The 16396-nt window shown below is 46.7% G+C and overlaps 1 long non-coding RNA gene across 7 annotated transcripts in view; it reads left to right on the top strand.

Annotated features, from left to right (window-relative positions):
• The first annotated feature begins 1543 nt into the window (after positions 1–1543).
• Positions 1544–16396, top strand: part of LOC148055356 (uncharacterized) — a 29613-nt gene continuing 14760 nt past the window's right edge. For 2 of the 7 annotated variants that reach the window (XR_015705534.1, XR_015705530.1), the window contains exons 1-6: positions 2867–3337; positions 4054–4268; positions 9627–9743; positions 12488–13013; positions 14809–14860; positions 14953–15011. This is a non-coding gene — a long non-coding RNA (uncharacterized LOC148055356). Of the gene's footprint in view, positions 1894–2866; positions 3338–4053; positions 4301–9626; positions 9744–10327; positions 10594–11364; positions 11493–12487; positions 13014–14808; positions 14861–14952; positions 15012–16396 lie in introns of those variants that run through there. The other 5 variants (XR_015705535.1, XR_015705532.1, XR_015705531.1 and 2 more) reach the window with 5 other exon arrangements.

Raw genomic sequence — 16396 nt, 5'->3', positions numbered from 1 at the left:
ATAGGGAAAAGGATGCCATCTTTCAGGAACCGTCACTGACATTTTAAAAGCCATGTTTGAAATCCCCAAACAATTAAGAGGCATCTTTTTTACATTCCCTCCCTATCCGAGGCATTACGCAGTCAAGGCACCAGCTGAGAAGTACATGTTGATCTTGACAGGAAAAGCTACGATTAATGAATAATGGAGCACCAGCAATATATAACTTTCAGGCGGAGCCATCATAATTCAATCCAAACAGTAATATCAGGTTCTTTTCTTGGAGGAGTCTAAGCAGCAGTTAAATATTAAATAAAAAAGATGACATTTTATTTTATTTTCCTTTGGCAATTCTGCATCTCCTGATTCAAAGAAGCGTAAGGTAGAAAGTGCCACCTTGGAGGGGGAAGGAAAGTTTAAATGCAAATTCATCTGCCCCCAGCCTGGGCTATAAAAGTGCTTAATGGGGGAAGAGGAGAACAGGTCTGTGGCACCCTGCTGCTCTTTCTGGACTGATTTACCACCTGCATTTGTGCCCTTCTTTTTTCTGTCATCATTCAAATTGCTGGGGTTGTTCTAGGAAAAAGCTTCAAACTTTTCTTTCCGGTTTTGTGTGCGCGTGAAGATGTGTTCTTTAAAAAAACCCTAATAATCCACAACCTGCACCGAAGCCTTGGTCAGTCATCCCTACTTTAAGCAGATTTAATAACTGAATGCAATGGGTCCCACTTGCTCTGAATATGGCCTTTGTCTCTTTTATTCTACTTCTCTGAAGTTCTGCTTCTGTGCAATGCCCCAGAGGCATCTCCTTGCTGCCCCAGCACCCCCGGGGCGAGGCTACATTTCAGCTCTCTGTTTCAGGCCATCACGTTTCAAATCACCCCTTGCACCCACTGGGCCGTGGCTGGGTCCTGGCCCCCTCTCCCACCCCGCGTTCTTGCTATTAGAGCAGAAACCTCCACCGGGCCTCTCCGCACGTCTCCACCTCATTGACTCCTCATTTCTTTCCAAATCTCACATCATCCCTTCCCGGGCGCTGTCCCTCTTCCCCTCTTCCTGGCGTTAGGGCTGAATGATTTCATTAATTCCCCCAAGCGCTGCCCACTTCACTGCTTTCACTAACGACTCCATCAAGCATCTACTGACATCTGGCATTTAACTCTCCTGACCGTTTTCACACACATTTTGCACGTGAGCGTTACTGATCCGACCACGGCAGTGCTGCCTGGGTCAGCTCTCAAGGTGAAACCACACCGCAGCAGCCACCCTCCTTGCATTAGTATTTATTAAATAAATTGTGGTGACTACTCTGTCGCTGACCACAATTCCCCTCTGCGCTACGTGTTGTACAAAAATACCCAGAAATGATGCTCCCTGCAAGGAACTGTGAGGACAGGGAGGGCAAACGGGGAGGACAAGGACTTAGGGTGAAGCAATGGGTACCTGATGGGCTGTGGGTGCAGGATACTCGTATTCAGCCTCTCTCTGTAAGTTTCATTCTGCAAATGTTTGGCAAATGCATGGGATTAACTTTTGGTTGGTTTTTTTGCAGCTGGAAGAGCAAAACCTTGACTTCTTGTCCGGATGGTGCCAGTCTCTGCTGCCAGCCAGAAGGGTTTTTCTAAGAGAAGTGGAGGGCAGGCCGTGGGGGTGCTCAGTAGAGCTGCCGAGAGCATTCCTGGCGTGGGAAACAAAGCCTCAATTCATGCTAAACAAGTCTGCTGCGAGCTGATCCCAAGCCTGCTCCCAAGGCTTCAAGGGGGTGCCCAGTGGCCCATGAATGCAGCCCACCGTTGATCCAGGAGGATATCACAGCCTGGCAGGGAAGGAGCCGTCTGGGAGCTGCACAGCGGGGCTCCGACACCCAGCATCTCCCCAAGCATCCCCAACACGGTCCTCACCGTGTTGTTGCAGGTATGGGCTTCGAGGCTGCTGTGGGCAGAGGGATGCTCCGCGGCACCTTGCTGGCACTGCCTGAGTCCCCAGGCATATTCCCATTGCCGTGTCCTCGTTACAGCTGCCTCACATTACGCTAACCCCGCCTCGTGCTCTGCTCCAGCCACGTGAGACAGTGCAAGTGGTGACAGTCCAGAGCGCTGGATTTCCCAACGAGAGAGTTAAAAGATGGTGAGGGAAAAGAAATGGACTGATGAGTCCGAGATCACACTGCAGGTTAGGGCTGGAGTGAGGAGCAGAGAGGTCCTTTAACCTCTGCGAATCAAATGCTTTCAGGAGTGTTTATGAGCCCCGCAGTGAGAAAAGGTGAGCAATGCCGGCAGAAATCCCTGTCGCTCTCTCCAGCAACAGAGAGGGTTGCATTTCAGAATTGAAGTCCTGTACAATAACAGAGCTGATCCATCAGATAAGGGAGATAAACAGGAAAGAGAAGAGGTACATATCTTAAATTCTGCTTGACTGTAGTGCTTTATTCATGAGACAACACTGCCTCCACAGCAATGCCGACTGCGCTAAAGCCACGCAGCAAAAAAAACACTCAATGAAAAGTTACAAAACAGAGGCATTTAAGTGGAAGGACTTAGAGAAACAACAGCACAGCTAAGCAAATAGCTCCATGCATTTAGCAAAGGCCTCATCAGCCCCCACGGCAAGCTGGCGAGACAATACCGAACACAAACCAAACAGAGTTAATCTGCAGTTCAGGCCATTTTTCAAAGACTTTCCAGCAGACCTGCCCCATGAACAGCTTTTGTTTCCTTCCATGTTTTTTGCCAGCTGCCCGTGGAAGGCTCATTAACTTTCCAACCCCCCTTCACAAAAGGACAATATTTTACCAATCAGCTTTTCTTGGGAATAACTTCTGCTTTCAAAATCAAAGGGTTTTTTTTGTTCTAATGATTTAAAGTATGTAGCGTTTTTGGAGGGGGTGGGGAGGAGTGGATAGCGGTAGAAAAACACATTGTAAAGTCTTTAATTCTGTCCAGATAAGAAAACTGCACTAAATCATTTCCAAAAAGAGAGCAAAGGTTAAGATAAGGCTCTGTGCTGTTCAAAAGTATCTCAGTAATTCCATTAGAGACAGAACTGGTATAAAGCAAGCAGCTGAAGATGGAGCAAAATAGATTTTCCTGGGAGTTTAACATAACTTTTGTCTCAATGGAATTAGAGGGAACTCAATCTTAACGAACAGACTTTTCTTCCCCAAGGAAAAAAGACGGAGTCATCGTGAAGACATACAACTTACAACCTCTTACAAGGTTTGCCAATAAACCCTGGCCTGCCTGCTGCGACGCATCCATTTAGGCTGCTGTGATGCTTTTCTGCTGAGCGAGCTCGTGTCCACAGGATCCAGCGCTCGGCATCCTCCTCCGGAGAGCTGCCCCTCTGCTGCCGGCTGCAGGTCAGCACCGCGACGAGGGGGAGACGTGGTTTATGGGACTGGCGTTTGGAGAGGGGACTGTGGTCAGGAGGTTTCCCTACCAAGGCTGGAATTTGTTAGGCTTTTGACAGAGTGGTTTAATTTTTTTTTTTTTTTCCATGAGATCTGCCTGCTTCCTGCTGCAAATTTCAATATTTCACTGGGAAAACAAAATATCCTTGGCTTTTGGTTGACATTTTGTTTGTTTTCAAGCAGGATGTTGTGCCAAAATGTTGACATGTTTCCAACGAAAATGAAAGCTCCTCTTGCTTAAGTTGTCTGAGAATCACTGTTTCCTTCCTTTTACCAGTTCAGGCTACCTCCATCCTGAACCTGTCCTCAGATGGATAAAGGAGATAACTGCTGTGCCCAAGGCTATTTAAAACTCACTCTGTGGCACACAAGTCACTCACAAATCTGCAGACAGCACACACAATTCAGCTGCCCGGCTCTCCTTGCACTGCTGAGAGCAGGACGTAGGAGGTCTCTCCCATTGCTTCCCCTTCCCTGGATTGGCTTCCCCGCCGTGTGTCCCACTGAGTCCCACCGGGGCCGCTGCACTGCCTTGTCGCAGTGGCTGGATAGCCGAAAAGCCCAAGTCCTAGTGACCTGCAAGTGGCTTAAATGGATGCCTCCTGTGAATAGTGTGTCAATAAGGCTTTGCAGCAATACTTCTTTTTTTTCCCTTTTTTTTTTAGAGTTTCCAAGGTATTACCCCAACGAAGGGAAGTATCATATCTTCTTTCCTTGAGCCACAGAAAGGTCAAAGTGAGGAGGAAAGCAGGAATAGAGGAGCTGAGTCTGCAGGTGCCCTGCCCACGAGGACTACCTGCCTCCTTCAAAAGCAGCATCATCTCAAGCCTTCGCTCAAGAGGCAGCAGCACTTTCATCCACCAGCACTCTTGGCAAGATGGTGAGGACGGGCACATCCCCGGTAGCATGGAGGTAGGAGGGGGCATTGAAGCAAAGCAGCCCAGTTTCACAATGGGCTGTGGAAAAGATGGGAGGCTGCCCTATGTTTTTGGGGGACAGTATGAAAATTTGGCACCCAAATTGTCTCAAGACAGAGTTTACCAGCAGCATTAGTGGTCCCTCAGCGTAGTGCAGCAGGAGAGGGGCTCTGTGTTGGAATAATGCTTATGTTGTACCAAGAGAAATCTCATTTCTAACCACCATCTGTAAGGCTCTGGATGTAAGAATCGTAACACAGACTAAGTTTTTTAAACCACATTTCAAGCAAGCATCTGAAAGCACTTTGCAAACAAACATGAAGGTGTTAAGCTTCACAGCAACTAGGTGAAGAAGAATATTTGTCTTCTGATTAGAAATTTGGAGAAGTGGAAGCTTAAGATATAGGACTGATTCAGAATGGCATAAAGCGAATGTTTAAACCAAAACTTAATTTTTGGAGTCAGATGGATTTGATGGGGGATAGGAACATGCGTAAACATGGTGAGTTATGGACTTCGGGATTTTCAGAGCTGGCTAAGGGAATTAGGTACCCATTGACATATAGGCAATTAGAAAAATAATACTTATAGAATAATTTGAAGTCCACGTCAGCCCAACATCCCCATCATAGGATGGGATTTGCAATGTGGTTTTGAGATGGCACGTTACGCCCAGGTTCCTAAGGGCCAACAAACCATAAAAGCCCATTGCTAACTGTTCTCTCCAGGGCTGTCAGGTTCCTCATGGGATCACTGCGAGGAGGGAAGTCTTGTGGTACAGCCCCGAAGTGGGATCCCCAGCCAGGATCAGGTGCCCTGGAAGCTCTGATGTTCCTGCTATGCTGTTGGTCAGGCCTGGAGCCCCTCCATACTCCAGTTATGTTTGCCTGTGCTTGGGCAAGCATGTTCCCAAAAGCAGGTGTCTGAAATTAGAGAACAGCCTGATCAAATCTGCTCAAATCTGGCTGTCATCATCATGGGTGTCCTCCTAGCACCCTCCAAGAGGGTGGGGAGATAGCAGAGAGCAATTCCTAACAGGAGTAGCCAGTGTGAGGCATAGCATGGGCGCCCTGAGCGAGCTGCCCTTTGTAGGACCTGGCCCAATGCCCAGACCTGAGCTCCACTCCTTTCTTCTTGTAGGAGAAATTGGGCTACACTACAAAGGACAAATCAGTCCAAACTGCTTATTAAAGAAAGGCCCCAGAGCTGTTTTCCATTAGCTGCCATTTCTAAACAGTCTCAGAGAGGGGAAAAAAAAAAAATTAGATCAAGGTCTGTAACCACTGCAGAGCCTGTCGCGACAGCTTCCCACTTCCTATCAGGGACTGCATTCATCCAATCCCTCATCCCTCTGTCCTGGCTCCTCCTGCTGCAACTCACAGAGATGCATTCCCTGTCATCTCCAAAAGGGATGGTGGCAGGAGGGGAAAGTTATTACTTGTGGGAGCAACACAGCATGTGGGACTTACTCTGCATAACGAAATCTCTCTCTGCCATCCGCATTCGTGTACCACCCTCTCCACCGACACAAGCAACAGGGAGGTGAAAGCAGCAGTTGCCCTGCAGCACTTTCCAGCAGTGCTGATGTCCCCATTGCTGAAGGCAACGTCACATATGCCACCCCTGGGAAGGCCAGAGGAGAACCTCAGTTACCCAGGCAAGAGGGGCACGGTTATCTCTGTGCTCAAATGGGGGACGGGGAGACGAGATGCAGTGACACATGCAGTCACATGTGCCCTACTGAGCTCGATGTCCCCCCTGGACATAGCATGGGGAAGAGTCGGAGACCACCCCTTGCAGTCAGAGCCCCATCTCCCTACTTGTTGAAGATCCCATGGTGCTGATCTCAGTATTTAGAGCGTGAACCCTTGCCTATTCCAGCCTTGTTACCATATGGCTTCATGTTCCCCGATCCCAGACTTCTCCAGTGCTGCAGCCTGACTGGGAGCAGCCATCATGGCTGGTCTGGGCTGTAAGCAGCCCATCGGGTTTCTGCTGAGACAGGAGCATGTGACATGATGCTCATACGGACTTGGGGCTTCACAGCACTTTCATGATGGCAATGGAAAAACAGATCAATCTGGCCAGGTGTAAAAGTTTCAGAAACACAGGTATTTAGTTAAAAAATGTCCTTTTGTTCCCATCTGCTTCTTCCCTTCATGCGCTGTCCTTGGACAAGTGGGCTGACCTTACCAGAAGCCACTATTTTGTCCCTCTGTAAGACAGGAGCAGATAGCCTGGAGAGGGGCTGGTTTGAAAAAAATCCTCCATGCCATATGCAGAATATGCTCTCCCTCCCTGGACAGGTGCTTAAGAGCACCCTTCCTTCTCCCCAGGGTGCTGCGGGGAGAGACGACTTAAAAATGACTTAGCACAGACCTCAGAAAGGTGGAGCAGGACTTACGGGAAGCATTGAGTGCTGTGGCAGCATCTGTCCTCCCCTTTTCTCTGGCACTCCTGGTCCTCAGAAACCCTTTTGGGCTGGAATAACACCCAAAACTCAGTCACGAGGACACAGCTTTGGTGGGAAGCTCTGGCTGAAATTCAGCCAAGTGCAGCTTTTGGGCTGAGCTCCAGCCAGTCTCGGTCAGGCTTTGTCAGAGCTCGGTCCCTCACGTCCTCTCGCTTCTGCAAAGCCCTTTCTCAGAAATGCCACAGCACAAAAAACCACAGAACATACTCTCACATCCCTGTTTGCTGTCCAAGAGCACGGAGATTTCAGTGGAGGCTTCTCCCTTCTTGAGGGAAAATAGGAGAGGCAGGGAGAGAGGGAAGGGGAGTCTGGGCTGGTTCCTGAGCATCCCTGCTTTGGAGGGCTCCTGGGGAAGCAAGATAGCCAGGACCTCGGGGACCTGAGCCAAACCAAACGGGTGCCTCACCAAAACAACATAATTCATCTGCGCAGCGTTCCTGGGGAATCAGGTGTTAATGGGGTGTCACATTTGTCTTGCTGATAGCTGGCATCACTGATAAGAATTAATCAGCTATAAATAAATAAATAACAATGATAAAACCGCTCCAATATCTACTAACAAGGCTATTTGTGCATTTATTTTATTTTTTTAGTGTTCCTCTTATCTTACACAGAGGAGGGGGAAAAAACAGCAAGGAAGATAAAAATGTTGGGTAAATCCAGCATGACTGGATTATGCTATTGGACCTGAGTATTTCAGTGCCATGGAGCAGATATCTGCTTCATGCTTCTGGCTGATAGCAAGCACAGGCAGCTTTATCACTAGTTTGGTTTCCAGGCAAATATTTTTCAAGAGCAAGCAGGGTCTTTCAAAGCCTCGCACATACACATGCACATACGACATGCACAAACAATCTGTTTCTGCAAGATTTGTGCTGGAGTCAGGCTGGAATGAAGGCAGGGTGCTCTCCTAAGAACAGTTGTTAGCAAGCCACAAGATAATCAATAGTCTTGATGAAGATGCAGTGGGTTTCTGTAGTCTAGAGTTTATGATTTTGTCATAAATAGAAATAATTGATCAGCTGTTAGCTAACATGGTTGTAAAGGGTATTGTAGATTCTCTGTGGGCATTTGTTCTTCTAGGCAAATGACTTTGTAAACCAAGCTAGCTCCACATCAGGGATCCATCATATCTGCTCTGGGCAAAGAAGGAGGTGATGCTGAGTCTGGTGGTGATGACTGTTGCCCCTCCATGCTCATGCTTTGCTAATGTGCCGTGGGGATGTGGAAGCAGCTGAGCTTGGGGGTGGACATGCAGGTGGTAGGTGGGATTCACACATTCGTGGTGGTTGCAAGCACCTCCCCACCGGCCACCTCCTCTGAGTGACATCTGTCCAGCCCCGGGGTGGGTGGCAGTGGTGGCCTTGGTCTGCACCCACCGTCGCCCCTGCTATCCTGTGCTGAGAGTAGACACTGTACTGTCCACTAATGGGACAGGGTTGGCAGTTGGGTTTGGTTCTCTTCCCTCATTCTCCTCTGGCAGGGCATGTTTTCACAATTTTATCCTCATTTTAGGGTGGCAAAATTCCCTTTGCACACCAGAGGAGAGGGTTTCTATGAGAAGGCATGGCAACGGCAAATAATTTTTAAAAACTGAAAAAAGAATCCAAGATTAAACCGAAAGTATGGTGAGACCTTGGCCAGGATGACCAAATCACAGCTGAAGTCTTGGAAACTTTGCATGAGGGCTTATGTGACCTCCATTTAAAACTCATTGCTCTCTGGTCTGTGGCAGTAAGTCTTGTGCTCACTGATTCACGGGGGCAAAGGCTCCCTCTGACCCATCAAAACCCCCTGGACCACTCTCTGTCTGCTTTGGTGACTCTCCGTTCACGTCCTGGGCCACCCTGGGAGGATGCAGCTCTTGGTAGGATCCTTTGGCCCCCCCTAGCTTTGGCAGGTTTCCTAAGCAAAGCCACATTTCTAAACTTTCAATGCAGCTTACTGTATTTTCACATAAATATCAGTGGGATCTTGTCTGTTAAAATCCCATCTATTTGAGCATACAATTTTCCTGGAGTCAAAATCTATTAGTGAAATCTAAGCCCCTATGACAAGATAACAGAATCCTCAAATTAAATAGGGTTTCCACAATTACAGCTTCCCCCTTTCTTTCCCAGCATTAACACCATAAACGCTGCTGTCAGACAAGATAAGATCTGAATTCTATCCTGACAAGGCAAATGTTATCAGAGATCAGTTAATTACACACTGGATTTCAACAGAGGCAAATAAACCCCCTGCGGGTTACTGTGAAAACTGCTTGTCTTCCCACCAGCTTTTCCCTGGGCCACCAGGCATGCTTCCCTCATCCATCCCTCTCTCTCCACCATGCTAAGGAAATGGGATCTACATTTTGTGTCTGGTTTTAGACCCTTCCCCAGGCTAAAAAGGGTGCCCCACAGCAGGTTGCTGACACTGACGAGATGGAGGATGATTCAAGTGTTACCTGCAGGAAGGGACTTGAAGCAGAAGAGAAAACCTGTTGGTTTGGTTGGAAAGGAGGCCCCGTGGCTCTGCAAAGAGCACTAGGGAGAAACAGGAGCTCAGCTAGCAAAAAGACTTTCGTGAGAGCTGCGCACTGATGCTCAATGGAGGTCTCATCCCAAGGTGGAAGGAAGCTCCTCGGTTGACATTGCTCACTGTCTTAGCCAGGCTCCTGGAGGCTGTAAGAACTAAAGCAAACACTCACGCAAATTGTCCATTGCATTTAATTTCTGCCATCTAAATTGCACGTGCTTGTCTAAAACTGCCATCTAGACTCGTGCAATGGTGAACAGAGGGAGAGGCCTCTCTAGAGGGTTATTTCACGCCCATCCTCAATCGGTGGATGATTTGCTCTTTGAAGGTGCCTCCCTTTTCGTAGCTGCTGGTGGGGTGGATCCTGCTGTCACTGCTTCGGGTGGCGTTTGGGTGCAGAGTGGTCTGGAGGGACATCAGATCTGATGCTGTAGCACAAAGGGAGGTGAGTCCACAGGGTGAGTCCAACTCTGCTGTGTAAATTGGGTTTGCCAAGGGATTAAGCAATGCTTATTATTCAGCCCTGCATACAAATGCAGTGTCTTTTCAGTACTCGCTCTGAGTTTACCTAGGTGTAATCCAGTAGCTACAACAGGTATAAATTTTAGGTAAATAAAGTAACTGCCTTCTGTTCTAAACTCAGCAGGGTTTCCACCACTTTTTCTGACTCTAACTTCTTTCTCTCCAGCATGGCTCACTCTGAATTTACTTCCTCCAGCTCAGGATACGCCTCAGTCTGCTTTCAGGATGGAAGACCAATTATTACTTCTTTTTTTTTCTTTTTTTTTTTTTTTTTTAAATTGTTTCCTTACAGGAATTGGCAGAATGGGCTCATACCTTCTCTTATCCTGTAGCTGGCTCTCCAGCTGTGAGTTTTTTTCTTCCTCTTCTTTGTATTTCTTCCTTTATTCTTTGTATATCTCCTTTCTTCTTCTTTGTATATCTTCCTTTCTTCCTCTTCCTCTTCTTTGTATTTGTAAATAACGTATTTATACCTTAAATAACGTATTTATACCTTATTTTGAATAGCAGCCTGTGTTGTGTGTGGGATGTTTCTTCAGTTGGTGTGAGTTAGCATGGTGCTGTATTCAGATCATCTACTGCAGCACTGCAGGTGGATGGGACACACTGCTGGTGCAGGCCAAGCGACTGATGTGGACATTAGAAACCTACTACAAAGCGCTGTCAACCACACCTTGTTGTACCACCCATAGGAAGAAACAAGGGCCAAATTCCGAAAATTATATGTAGATGTGTCTCTTCACTGCATTAAGAATCATGTTCAGTCCTGCATGGTAACTACTCTGAATTATTTTTTGCTTAAACACAGATACCACTGATGGTGGTGTGAATGCAGCCCATCACGGGGATTACACCGGTTAAAGATATGGCCTAAATCATCTTGTCTTGCTGGAGAATGGCTTTGTTGCTTCTCTCCTTACCACCAAAGTCATGCTTATCTCTACCAGCTGTCTTTTTTCTTGTTCTGTTTCTTCCTGTCCTGCAAACGTATGCAGGGTGTTCCTGCGAATGGCAGGGTTTACTCAACCGCTGATAACTCCAATCTAGTCTAACAAAGAAGTAAATGCACAATGACATCTCTTGCGCAAAGAGCTGTCATAAAGTGCGGCTGGCAATCCAAGTGGTATAAATGCTCTTTCGATTAAGTGCCTCATTGAGGTAAGTTGATGATGCTCCATTAGGCTGAAGTGATAGACTTCTAGTTCTTGACACAATTGGTGGGGAGAGGGATTCGGTGCTGGAGCAGGCAGTGCTGCACTCTTGCTTTCTCTCCTCTCCTGCAGTTCTCTTCACTCTAAGCTGATCTATTGCAGCTTCCCCACTTCTGCACAGGGGAAGGCTCTTTAAGCCCCATCACCGTGCATGGGGCTCAGGGCTGAACACTCAGCACCCTGGCTGGGCTCCCTGGAGGCCAAAAACATGTTGGGCAAGCCCCACCGTGGGTTGTAGCATGGTAATATCTCATCAACATGATGGGACTGGCAGGGGCACAGCACTTGGGCTTCTTGACTCATTCCTTCCCCCCCTTCTCCCTCCAACTCCAGATCTGCCATCCCATTTCTTGCAGCATGTCCTCCCCTGGACCAGGCTTTCTGGAGGATCGTGATCTTGGTGCAGCTTTTGGAGTGCCAGGGATTTGTGTCAAATCTGCTGATGTGTATTTCTTACACTGCAATAGAAGAAGCTCTACCCGCGCCCCCCCCCCCCGGTAAAATAAATAATACCAACATTTTGACCTTCTTGCTGCAGCTTTTATTTAATTCAGGAGGAAAAAAATAAAGAAAGAAAGAAACAAAAAGGATGCAGATAATTTGTGGATCCAGGATGCAGTGAGGGTCCTGGTTGTGGCAACAGTGATTGCTTAGGAGCGGTCCCCAACTTTCCGCTCAAGGAGTCAGTGTCCCTGTGGTTAAGCTTTGCCCCAAGGAGGTCCTCCAGCTCTGTGCTAGGATTATCTTATGTGCAATAAAGCCCAGCCCAAGTCAAGCAAGAAATTAAGATTCTCATTATTTGATTGGGAGCCAACTGCATCAGAGTGAAAGATGGTGGTGCCCCCACTATTAATTACTTCAGTTTTACTTGTGATTGGTGACAGTTACTGTCCTGCCTGCTGGGACAGGGAAGGAGCTCCCTCCATCACCGATCTGTTAGTGGTGCACACTGGAAAGGCACCGTTGCTGCCTGATTTCTCTTTTCCATTCCACACACAGAGAACTTTCTCTCCCTTATTAAACAGAGGAAAATGGAAGAACAAATTGGAATATGTAAAATACTTGTTACTTGCATTTTCCAGCTGGCTGGCATTTCCTGATAGGCTGTTTGTGGGGTGTCCATTATTGTTATTCACCACAGATAGCTATTATTATTTTTGTTACTTTCTTATTGAACATGAAGGTATCAACTTTGCCTCTCACTTTGATAAAATAGGATGCAATTGCTTTCATGGTTAACAAGTCCCAAGCCAGTGCCATACTGGTTTGACCAACATGACAGTTTCTTGCCTAGATGGTGACTTTGAGGGATACATGCGAAATGATCACTTCTGCTTTAGAATGATATATTTTACACCAAGGCATTAGAGGCAGCCGCAAAAAAAACAGCACTTAATTGCGGAGAAAAACACAGGGATGGCGATGTAAAACAAATTCAGGTTTTATTTGCTTGCAGATAGCAGAGAGGTGGATCACCATCAGTAACTGACTGTGGAGTAACTTGAAGATCCGTTCCCTGAGAAGCCTGCCCAGAATTTACACCAAGCCCTCTAAGTACATACTCAAACAGGACTTCCATCACGTCAAACGTGTCAAAAGCGGGTAATGCAGATGAAACACTTTAAAAGAATCTCATTTTCAGGACAAGCCGATCAGTCTTTCCTTGAAAATAAAGCCCTTGTAAAAGATCTTAATTTAAGCAGCCAAAGATTAAGCTGCCCAGAATGATTGCCTGCTTTTGCTGGTGAATTTACTGGCATTTAGCAAGTAGCACAAGGCTGCTAATGGTGTGTCACCGTGCTTCTGAGACCCATCGGGCTGAAAGGTATTGATTGGGGGACAAAAAGGAGACCACAGGGCAGGCTGTGGTGAAGACTGCAAATCCCAGAGTTGGATTCCCACAAAACAAGTGGCATGTCTCAGTTTTGCTGAGGTCGAGTGCGGTGCTGTTGTTTCCTGGTCTGGATGCTGACACTGATCAGGTGAGCATCGCCCTTTCTGGGAGAAACCATTTTGGAGATGGTCATTATACAACTAGAGGAAATAAAGCTTGAAGATGGCTAGAGGGGTGATCTGCTGTCAGGGTGGACTTCATGGCCTTGTGAGCTGATCTTCACCTGTAGAGGAGGACCTTGGTCCTTAGAGGTAACAGAGTCCCTGCATGGCCTTGGCATAGCCTATAATGTCTTTGTCCTGCTCCCTGACGTTTAATGCTCCCAGTCTAGAATGCAAATTGAAGATATTGTCTCCTAAACAGTTGTTTAGGAGAAACCTGAGCAATAGTTGAGTCAGTGGTGGAGGGGAGATAATTTTTTTCAGAAGGGTATAATGTCACTGCAGGCTGAGAGCTGGGGGAGAAGCTGGTGTAAAAGAGGAAAACAGGGATAAAAGTAGTCAGAGGAAGAAATCAGGTGAACAGGGCCCATTTCCTTGAGGTATTTGAGCTCCTGGTCAACTCCAGTATCAGCAAGCAGCAGGAAGCCTTATTTATATATTATTTATTTTTGGCTTAAAAAGAAATGTTCCCTTGTTTGACAGCTTCTGCCTGGATTTTTATGCCACTTTCTTTTCTTTTCCCTGTATTTATTTAATTTTTTTCGGGGGGGGAGTATCTTAACAGAACCACTCTGCCTCCATTTGCTTTTGTACACATGGCTTCAAGGCATGACCTCGGTGGTAACACTTGTCAATTGGGAGCTCAGCCTCGGGCTGGAAGCAGGCTCTGCTTTGCCCCTGCTTCTCCTCCTTGCCCCAGCTCTGATCTGCCTGGCGCTTTGTATCACAGCCTCGACGTCGAGGGATACTTTGTGCTGCTGATGTGTAAGAGGTAGAGTGGAGCATGTTGCTAGCTGTCCCTGGAGGATAACTTTTCATTATTGATGTGGAAAGTGGAAAATAAAATAGACTATTACACTTTTTATCTTCAGGGAACATTTTTTTTCTCCCCATCCCCTCCCTTCAGATATGAAAGCATTTCAATTCAGAGAATCATTCTGAGTACAATGAAGAGAAGTCAATTCTGAGAGCAGCAGGCACATTTATTTACAGTGCAGGTGACTTGCAACATGTCTCCACCATGTATGCTTTTATTATTCCCTGACAAACCCTGAGACAGGGCGTCTTGTACCTGGAGTGCCACAGCTGTGCTGCTCTTTACAGTCATTAAACCTGGCTTTGAAGTCATAAGAAAAACCCAATTCCTCAAGTTCAAATAGGCCTGCAGAAATGGCACATAAAGGAAGTTAAACAACATTCCTTGGGTTGAACCACAAGCCAGAGAAAGATCAAAGGACAGTGGGTGAAGAAAATGAAAAAAAAAAAATCTTCCTTTAAGGGTATCAGAAGTGCTCTCTGCCTGTCCTCCACCCGCTCCGACTGCTGTGCCACGCGAGGAGAAAGCATCATCCCACGCTTCGCAGATGGCACAGCCCATGGACATCTGTGCACAGCTGGCACGCAGCGGTGCTCGCATTTGCCAGCTAGCTGGCCAAGTGGAAAATGGGTATTTGTAGGTACAAGCCCTTTGATTTTCCACTGGGAAAAGAACACAGGCAGTCAGAGATGGGAACGTAAATCAGAGCTCACTGATACGGATCCAAGAAAGCTTCCAGATCAATATTTAAAAGAGTGAGCTAGTAAAGGCAAACTGCACTCCCTCTCTATCCATCAGCTCTGCACAGGGCTGCTTATCTCATCTATCTGCTATCTCCTCCCAGGCTTCTCTCTTTCCAAATCTGCAGCACCATCTAGCCCTCTAATCATTTTTCTGTGTTCCAGTCTCACTTCTACAAGGGAAGAATCAGGGCATTTGGCACCCTGATAGCTCCAGGTGAGACCTCTTTTCACTATTTACTCATGTACAGGAGGCCTGGGAATGAAATCAGGATAAGAGATGCTGACACTGTGTTTTATCCTGCACAGGTGGGTCATTGCTGGTGGACTTCATTGCAATCCACTGGGAAAGACCCTGGTAGCTCCAGGTAAGAAACTGCTGTCATTTTCCTATTTGCTTTAGTATTGCTGAAGTCAGAAGAAGAAACATTTGGATGCTATTGAGTGCATCAACATGTTGTTAAATGTCAGCATTGGCTGGGAACAGCTACAGCTGTTTTAGCCTTTTGGAAAAATCACCCTTGGTGTCAGAGCTGCTGTCCCTTCACTACAGTGGGGTGTTTCTACCGACAGTGACATTACAGCAGAAAAAAAAGTCTGAAAACTGACTCAAAAATGGAGGCTTACATGAACCTAGCAGGCAGCTTTCATTTTACACAGTTTGCCTCTGCCCACTGGGCCAGGGATTTGTAGCTGAAATGCCATCTGTACTTTGTAGGCTCTTATCTTTCTGGTGTGCTGAGATAGCACCTGATTACCATAGTATCGGAGCATCTAGCTCTCTGTGATGTATTCATCCTCGTAGCAAGCCTGGGGATAGGTAAGTGCTATTATCTTCCTTGTACAGATGGGGAACGCTTCACTACGACCCAGATCCCCACGTCGAGGTGCAGTGATACAGAGGGCAATATTTATTTATTAAAAATGTAGTAGTTTGTAGTGGGATGGGCATGAGATTCATCTCACTTCTTCAGAAGTCCACTGTATAGCTGTCTCCATAGGAGATGGCTGTCAGAGTCCTTTTGTACTTGGAAAGAGAGCAGCACTTCCAAGGTGTGGACCATCTCAGCCAGTTGCGGTTATCTAAAACAGCCCACATGAATCATGTGCTAGGTATATTCATGTGTGTCCACTGACTATCAAGGTAGGACTGTCATCTACCTTAAAAATATCTAAAGCTGGGTAAGATGAACACCTTTGCCATTCATTGCAATAAGACTTAGGGGTATTCCTTGCAGATTTTAGGTTGAAGTGACTGACTCGAAGTGACCTTTGGGCAGTTTGGGACTGAGCAGGTTATTGAACACTGATCATGCCTCGCGGACAGCAGATCCTTCATCACTGGGCTGCCCTTCATGATCACAGCATCTGCTCAGATGGAATAAATTGCCCTTTGGAAATATCTTTTCATGCTATTGCCTATTAAGGGGTGGCTTAACTTTAAGGCCTAAGTTTAAGGTGGGAAGTCTACTTTAATTAGATAGATAGGAAGTTCAACTTATGCATGCACTTCTATTTCTAGAGGTCCCTCCTCATGGTCTGGTGTTCCCAATAGTATCTTCTTGAAAGTGCTTTTGGGCACTATTTCAAAACAAGAATAGTGAAGGACAGGTATGTGAGTGTGGGTGGGAGTTTCATTTGTGTGTGTGCATGTGTGTTGCATATTGATACAGCAACTTTGATGTCATTCAGGCAATTTTGTCCAGGCAGCAAACTTCACACTTACATGCAAATGAGGAGACAGTCATACCAA

This window comes from Nipponia nippon, unplaced genomic scaffold (genome assembly GCF_047370975.1).
Source record: "Nipponia nippon isolate SJK-2023a ecotype South Korea unplaced genomic scaffold, ASM4737097v1 scaffold_23, whole genome shotgun sequence".
In the NCBI taxonomy this organism is placed as follows: Eukaryota; Metazoa; Chordata; class Aves; order Pelecaniformes; family Threskiornithidae; genus Nipponia; species Nipponia nippon.
This window is presented reverse-complemented; position numbering and strand designations above follow the sequence as displayed.